The sequence below is a fragment of the Triticum aestivum genome, chromosome 2B (assembly GCF_018294505.1).
Source record: "Triticum aestivum cultivar Chinese Spring chromosome 2B, IWGSC CS RefSeq v2.1, whole genome shotgun sequence".
Taxonomy (NCBI): domain Eukaryota; kingdom Viridiplantae; phylum Streptophyta; class Magnoliopsida; order Poales; family Poaceae; genus Triticum; species Triticum aestivum.
This window is the reverse complement of record NC_057798.1, coordinates 479900591-479909188: the sequence shown is the minus strand read 5'-3', so window position 1 is coordinate 479909188 and position 8598 is coordinate 479900591. Positions and strand designations below refer to the sequence as shown.

Below are 8598 nucleotides of genomic sequence, written 5' to 3'. Positions count from 1 at the left end.
GGCATGTAAAAGGCCATGATATTCATGGCATTATCTATAACAACACGTCTGGACGTATTAATCAGGGTATAAAAGAAGCAGTTGATCCCCACTTTTGTTTGGCACTTATTCATCTTATATCATCATCTATATCCCCCCCCCCCTACTCCAGACTGCCACATGTGATTTAGTACGGCCTTAACACCGGGGGTTGTATTCGGCCTTGCACATTTTAAGTCTGAACACCTATAGGGAAATCTTCGGCGTCCTGGATATTGCATTGTATGCATCGGCTCCGAATCATGTCATTGGTCTATAGTTTGGTTGCCCGACTCCTGTGCTTACAACCTTATGTTCCGCCCGTTTGGCTAACGTAGTAAAGGAAGAACTACTGCGATTGTATTTCTACTTCGTCCGGTTAAGTACCTCAGTAGAGAAAGCCGAAAACTGACTGTCAAGATAGGCGAGAGCTGGTCAGTGATCCGGCGACCTAGTATTATACTACAAATTGTTAGTGATTTACCCCGTGTCATACGAGGGGATGGTCTTCATCCAGCCGCGTGGAAAAGGCACCGCAGTCCGGATAGCCGCACACGCACCAGGGGTTAGTACTTAGCCCCACATTTAGACTCCTGTGGCTAAGTGAAGGTAATAAAGTCGCATAGTCCGATTGCCTGGTTCACCCTGCGGACACCTCCTTTACGGACCAAGACGTTGGATAAAGTGTGGTCACGTGTTATGTAGAACACCCCTGTAGCATCTACATGGGGGCAGAAGCCGACGACTAGCAACCTTCAGAAATATATCAATAATCGGCCGCACAGGCGGAAAAAATTACTTGAAACAATAGGCACAAGCATAGATATCTCACAGCACGAGTTCATAACATGGTTTGTACAACCCGAACACATTCAATCAAATATCACGTCCTTCGAACATTGGCCCTCTACTACTCGGGCTCCTTCTAGGACGTCATCGAAGTACCTCTCAGACTTCTGATGATCTTTGCCTTCGGGCAGACCCGCGGTCGCCACTTCGGCGGCCTTCGTCTTCGCCCATTGCATCTTCACGCGGGCAAAGGCCATCTAGGCACCCTCTATGCAAGCCGAACACTTTATCGCATCAATCCACGGCCACACATCGACAAGCCATTTCACTAGGTCGAAGGAGCTGTTGGGAATAGGCTCGGCCTGCCAGAGTTGGAGTACTAGATCCTTACGGACAAGTCGACCACCCTATGCAACTCTGTCAGCTGCTTCAGCTAGTCGTTCAGAGGCGTTGTGTGCTCCGACGCGAGGAATTGCGACCAAAACAGCTTCTTGGTCGAGTTCCCCTCCTGGGCTCAAAAGAACTGTGCGGCATCGGTGGCGCTCCTGGAAAGATCCGCAAACGCGCTTGGAGAACTCCACACTCGAGTAAGCAAGATATACCTCTTACCTCCAAAGCTACTCTGCAAAAGAAAGGCCTTACCAGTCGCTATCTCTCTCGCTTGCTGGATCTCCTCGCGAGGACTCCGAGACTCAATCTGCGCCTCTTTGGCATCATGGAGAGCCTTGCCAACCTCAGACAACTGGTCCGAAATGTTCTGCTACAAGGTCTAGCATTTGCTGATGGCATCCTTCAGCTCCTGCTTGACTTCGGCCACCGAGCTTCATGTTGGGGGCGGGCAGTTTGCTCGGCCTCCAGCTCTGCAGCCGCTTTGTCAGCAGCTGCCTTGTTTGCCTCTGCCACCTTCCTAGCTTGGGCAAGGGCACCCTTGAGGGTCTCGACCTCGGCTGCGCCAACTATGATCATAATCAAAAAATTCCATGAGTTAACCTCTCAGTATACATATCACTTCAAATACTAGTGGACCCATTGCGCCAAATGGCACAGAGGCACGCTAAAACCATGTCCGCGATGAAAAAAAATCATGATTTAATCCCCTCTAATTGGGAACGCGGTGGACTGCTATGTACAATGAAATGAATATACATATTTTAACTTGATAATATAGAGTTTAGGGTTTCTCTGCCTCTCGCCGGCTCCGCCACTGGTCTGCCTCGTCTCTGTTGGCCTTAGGGTCATGGTGGCATGGTGAATCCTGACCCTTGCCGGTGGGAGGGCTTTGCTTTTAGATGTTCCTTTGACTTTTGTTAGAGTTTGTGTACCGCTCAGGAAGACGAAACGACGGCGGCTCCCTAAAGATGGAATAAATTCTCCCTGCCTAACCCCCGTTCCAATGGTGCGTCGGTAAGCGTGTGGAGGTGTGTCTTCGACGGATATGTCCTTGGTGGATTTGCTCGGATGTGGTTGTAGTTCGTCTACATTCATGTGTATTCAGGTTGGATCCTTCTGATCTACACTACTCTTCATCGGCGGCAGTTGTTGTTCTGCTGCGCTGGTCCGATGGGGCCTTAGCACGACGACTTCCCGACTGTCTACTACAAAAGTTTTGCCCGGCTCCTGCAAGGGAGGGGCAATGATGGCGGCGCACCTTCTGCTCGCTTTAGTTTCTTGTAGTCGTAGTTTTCTCGCAAAAAGAACTTGATAGTATAGAGTCTCATTTAAAGAAATATGTATGGGCAAGCACGTATGATAGTAAATGAAATATTCTTTAGCCAAAAAAATGGTCTGTTGTTCTATACAATGAGATGATATATACACATTCTTATTTGGTTGTATGAAGTACCAAAAGGCGCACAAACCCATCGAATCCATGTGGACATTGAAAAGAAACTCCATGGTTTAGTTGGTTTAGTTGTGGGCAAGCATATTGGCAACAAATCTTTTAAGAAGAAAAAAATGTGGTCTGTTGTCTACAATGAGATGTAGACACACATATTAGTTTGGTAGCACAGAGTTGTATTCAAAACAAAATCCATGATTTAATTGGTTTATTAGTTGTGGGCAAGCACATATGAAGCAAATTTAATTTCCTTTAACAAGAGAAAAAACAGTGGCTTGTTGTCTAAACCCTTCATTTCTAAATATAAGTCTTTTAAGAGATTCCACTATGAACTACATACGGAGCAAAATAAGTGAATCTACACTCTAAACTATGTCTATATACATCCGTATGCAATCCATATTGAAATTTCTAAAAAAGACTTATATTACCGAACAGAGAGAGTAATGAGATGAATGTACACATTTTAGTTTGGTAGCACAAAGCCCCATTCAAAATTATGCCACCTTGAAAATACATGTATTTTTTTTAGTAATCTCCTGTTTGAGCAAATACCGACGCCAAGAATTTAGATCCTTATGCCGTAAAAAAATATACTTTGGTGTGTGTTTAGAAACACATATTTCAGTTCAAAAAAACACATATTTATGGTCCTAAAAATATACATATACCTAACAACATGTGTAAACTAGTTAAGGAGGCCTTAAAAATTAAATAGTGTTTCTATAAACTTTTTATTATGCCTACATGCGAAAAAACATAGGAAATTGCTGAAAAGTTTGGAGGATTGCCGTCTTGGTTCCTAATGAAAGATAATTGCAGAACGTGGTAAACCCTTGAACTCTTCTATTATCAATTAGTATTTTATAATATTATCGACAATTTTAAGGACTCCTCAGATTATAAGAGAAAACCCACATAGGTCAGAAAATGCTAGGAATTCCAAAAAAGAGGCACCAAAATGAGCTAGACGGTATGTATAAATTCAACTGAAACTGAGACATAGGCAAGCATACATAGGAATTTTGCAGGATCATTCCTACTATGTGGAGGGCCATTATAGCCAAATTTACCTAACGTCTCTAAGAAAATCTTTTGAAACTCGGACCATCCAGATATAGCAACATGGAAAAGCCTGCTGAATGAAACTTTTGCAGCTGAAGATGCCTGATTATACTTCCTATGGGCTGCTTCTGAAAAGATCCTGCAAGCTACTGTACACGAGTCCAAGAAATTATCCAATGCAGACGTACAGTTACAGTTACAACTTCAAGCAGATTTTGTACGTATATTTTCTTATCAAGTGAAAAATAAGCATAACAATAGCACCATTGGTGCCTTTGGTGCTGGACAAAATACCATGCAAATTAAAATTTGTATAAATTTACTCCTGATCATGGCCAGGACTAATTAGCATGGCCCTATGGGCCACAGTTGCAAAATCTAAGTATGATCCATGAGAACATGCACACAAATTTAACTACTTGGCATAAAAGAGCAGAAGTTCATCATCTAAGAATAGTAGACTGAAGAGGTAAACAATCATAAAAGAGATTATGTGTGCAGATATGATGATACATAAGCCTATCCAATTATTCCATTTGATGTGATGATATGAGGCGCACATTGAACCTCTCGTTTTTCTCATAGCAAATAACACCAGGATCATAGCAGTAAGCCAATTATAAAGTGGCAAGATGATTATCCAGTAGTTTTTTCTGCGGTTGATTTGAGACAAAAAAAATAGAGGCGATACCAGTTGCACTTCTGCATCCGTAACTTCTCGACACTTGTTCATGTCTTGATTCATTTAGGCTGGCTATCTTCTTGCTGCTTTAGAATTTGATAGCAAACTCTGTAATGCACCCAAAAAAGATTAGACTTAATAGGAAATCTCTATTGTCTTATAGTCGAAGAATAGGCTTGCATCGAAAAAAATACAAAAAACATTAAAATTTGTCGGTGTTAGGAACATGCAGTGATACACTGAACCATAAACTCTTGCAATGATACACTGAACCATAAAATGCACACAAACCAGCTAGGACTTGAAGAGAAGTCAGCAGTATTACATGCATTGAAAAGCAGGTAAAAACTGTTGACTGGAAAACAGAGTTTGCCTAACAGACTGCACCACAAAAATGTTTTAATAACATGAGAATGCATACTGAAGGGAACTTTTCTAGCCTATGTTTTATTGAGAGCAGTACACATAAATAGTGGAACTTCCTACGATCGACCAAATTATTTTAATCGAGTGAAGAAAAGAATGGAATGATTTTTATTGGTAGAAGAATATATACCTCTGGCCTCTCTGTATCCTTCCATATATTCATCCGATTAACACACGCAAATCCTAGAAAAAATAACAAATAGAAAGGAGGCCAACCACTGATGCTCTAAGCTCCTAAGAGCATAGCCATGTAGCACTTGATCTATGCCTTCAGCGCTAATAAAGAGAAAATTACAGAGATAAAGAGTTCTTCTATGATAAGTTGAGAAACGGACCAAGGAAACTAATTTAGCTGCCCACCAAGAAGTAGAAAAATCCGGTGAAGTGATACCCTTCATGCTGCAATCTTCCACATTTATTTGGAGAACCTGCTTCCCTTACAATACTACAGCAAATAATATCCATTCATTTTGGTTATTTGCTACTGAAACAAAAACTGATGGCTAGACACAGAACTGATGGCTAGAAATAGGAGTGATGTCTATAGAGAACTGAGATAGGTGTAGTGCCATTACCTATTAAGGAAGGAAATAACAATGAACCATGCTTGTCAATCAGTCTATAGCTAGAAGGCCAAGAGCCCCATCGACTATCTGCACAAGCACACCCGAACCTGCATTGAAGTAATGGAGCTCATATTAGCTTCCCTCAGAACAAATAGTTGATATTTCTGAGCGAATATGCATAAAAAGGCCCACTTAATATATCTGTAAGAAGTTGGATTCAGGTCTCATTTTGGTGCTCAATCATAATTATGCCCCTGAACTGCGCATTACATACCTGCAAAAAGTTGGAAGGCACATAATATAAAAATTCAGGCCTCGTTTTTGTTCTCAGTCATGGGAGCATTGTTCAGCATATTTCAGTTTTGGAATATGATGTCTATGTAAGATAGCAAATTCTACACACCTCAAGGAAGGAGCATGCAGTCCTCTTAATTCCCAAACAAAAAAGGACCAACAGAAAAAATAAATAAAATCAAAAGAGGGAAGCTCAGAGACAAACCTCAACCCGCTGCACGAAACAATGGCATATCGATCAAAAGGAGATCTGCGTCACCATTGAGAGCGAGAGAGGTAGTACACAGTTGGAGATAATCCACGATCAGTTTATTGACATATCCAGCACCATCAAGCAAGGGCAACACCAAGCCACTATAAATAAGAGCGGTGGGATATAAGACATAATATATGAAGAGAGGGGAAGAATGAAAGGCCGGGAGGACAAAAACACCTACTTGCATCACGAACGCCAAATCTGGCTGCTGCCATCGGTGGTGCAACATCTAGTGTGCCACCTAAATCCACATGAAGATGAAGGAGGCTAGCAGGGAGTCCGCAGCGCCAGCTCCATGGCTGGACTGAGCCGAGCAGCCTCCTGGCTGGTATCCGCTCCTTCCCTCTTTCTCCGATGCGCCCAGTTGAGCTCATCCCTCGTCCCGCTGCTTCCTCACGAGCCAGGGCGGATGAGCACCTAGGAGGCGGTGGATCGCATCCGTCGCTCCATCAGCCCCTATACTGCTTCCTCCTGCAGGCGGACTCCCCACGGCTTTCCGCCCCCGCTCCGGCCCGACCGCCGCCATGGCGCCTAAGGAGGGATGGACGTGGTGGCTGTCTTGATGAGGCAGGAGGAGTGAGAGGGACGGCGACCATGGGGATCGGGGAGGGGGGTGGAGGAAGGGGTCGGGGCGCAACAGCCGTGGGAAAGGGGGCTAGGGTTTGTTGCTTCGTGCCATTGCGGCTGATGAGGGAGAGAGATCGAGGAGGCAGGGAGGGATGGGCGTGTGGGCGAGTGGATTGGGTGAGGGGTCACGACCTGCCCCACGACGCGCACGCGGCGCATGAGGAGAGGCCGCTCGCGCAACCAAAAATGGCCAACCTAGCCAATCGCAGGTGAGGCCGAGCCCACAAGTCATTGACCATCTGAAATTACTGCAAGGTCAAAACAAGCCGTGAGGATCCAACGTATCAGATCACACAGAAGACCGTTTTGACCATCATCCGACGGCTGAGAAGGCAGGAAATCGAGGGAGCCTCCTGAAGCCAAGTTGGCTAGCAACCTTATATGTTAAAATGCAAATAAATTCCTTCTTAAACATTTTCCGCATACCTTGCGTTTCCTCGAATTGCTTGTTGATGCGGTCAAGCTCCTCATCGCCCACTCGAAGCTTCCGATTGAGTTCGGAAACCTCTACGACATGGGCGGTAGCCGCCAACTTGGATGCCTATTACAAATGTAGCACAATATGTTACTATCAGGATTAATATGTGGATCCTCTGTCTGGTTTTTCTAAATCGAACAGAGCCTCAGGGGCTACTGTCTATATATAGGTTTATCCTTTCATATGAACAGTTTTTAGAACATTATGTCGCATACCTCAAAGCATGTCAGTAGGCTGCAGAAGGCTTCATTCAGTCCGCTTATAGCAGACTGAACCTTTTCCATAACCTCTAGAGCATGAGACGCCTCCGGATTAATGGAGGCTGTTGATGGAGCTGCTGCTCCTCCCCCCCCCCCTCTTTCGAAGGGGGCGCTTATCCGATCCCGAAGCTGCGTTGGTCTCCGGAATGGTGTTCGGAGGGGGGGCGGATTGTTGGGGCTCCCCACCATTGGTTATCATCTGGGTCGCCTCCCCCAGGTCTTCGGCCGTCGATGTGTTAACCTCAGGCGCTTTCTCGACGGCCTCGTTCTCCCCTTCTCGGCCAGGAGAAGTCCTTCGAGACGACACTTCGCTGTCCTCCATGGCGATAGGCTAGGGGGGCCGCGACAGCGTGTCACTCTCCTCCTGCTCGGGCGGCAGGGAGTTCCCCTGCGATAATGGAGTGTGCTAGACCTCACGGGGAGGGCTGAAAGGCAAATAACAAAACAACTTACAGAACGGAGGCAGAGGAAGATAGAAGAAGAACAGTAAGTTTATGAATACTTACGATTCACCCAGGTGCTTCACCCTGGGAGGTCTCTTGGGGAATTGTTCGGACTCTGAGTCCAAACTGTCCATGAGGGCCAGCTTGCCTCTTTTTGGCGCCTCCCCCTCCGGGTCTTCGGAGGTCGTCCTCTTCTTCCTCCTCCCCTTATGGGGGGAGTCGCTTTCCACCTACTCCTCCTCTTCTTCCTCATCTCCCTCGTGGGAGGAGAGGACTTCGGTCTCTCCAGACATAGTGTCTGAAGGACCTTTTCAGCGAGGGCCACCCTTGGCCTCCTTGCCCTTCTTCTTTGCCTTCTTCTCCGGCGCCTGATAGGGCGCCGGGACCAACATCTTCATTAGCTGGGGTGTGGCCGGGTTCTCAGGCAGCGGTGCCGGACAGTTGATCCGCTCTGCCTTTGCCGTCCAGCCTTGTACGAAAGATAGGCGATATAACCTCTATTGTAATTGAAGCATTGACCAGATAGATCTTTGGAAAAGTTATGCTTACCTCTGAGGCTGGATTCTCGATGTCAAGTCCGATGTCCTCGGTCTTCATCGGCCAACTCTTCTGGGCCTTGAAGAGCAGCTTCCATATGTCTTCGTGCATGGTGCTGAAGAAGCGCTTCAAGGCCTATGGCTCCTCCGGATTAAACTCCCACGTGGCAGAGGCCCGGAGTTGGCAGGGCAGGATACAGCGGAAGAGCATCACTTGAATCACGTTTGTGAGACCAGTGTTCGAACCCAATACATTGGAGATGCGTTTCTGTAGCATCTTCACCTCTATTTGGGACCCCCAGTCAAGGCCCTTAGCGG

General features: G+C 45.9%; 1 long non-coding RNA gene across 7 annotated transcripts; it reads right to left on the bottom strand.

The window, feature by feature from the left end:
* Nucleotides 1-817: 817 nt before the first annotated feature.
* Nucleotides 818-6712, bottom strand: LOC123045562 (uncharacterized). Of its 7 annotated transcripts, XR_006421506.1 has the most exons (6): nucleotides 6118-6712; nucleotides 5886-6034; nucleotides 5579-5660; nucleotides 3721-5493; nucleotides 1450-1763; nucleotides 818-1352 (listed from the first exon to the last, which is right to left on the bottom strand). It is a non-coding gene; the product is annotated as an uncharacterized lncRNA (long non-coding RNA). The 7 variants fall into 7 exon arrangements; XR_006421505.1 differs by having other exon boundaries at nucleotides 818-1763; nucleotides 6118-6711; XR_006421508.1 differs by lacking the exons at nucleotides 818-1352; nucleotides 1450-1763 and having other exon boundaries at nucleotides 2171-4502; nucleotides 4951-5493; nucleotides 6118-6711.
* Nucleotides 6713-8598: the final 1886 nt, after the last annotated feature.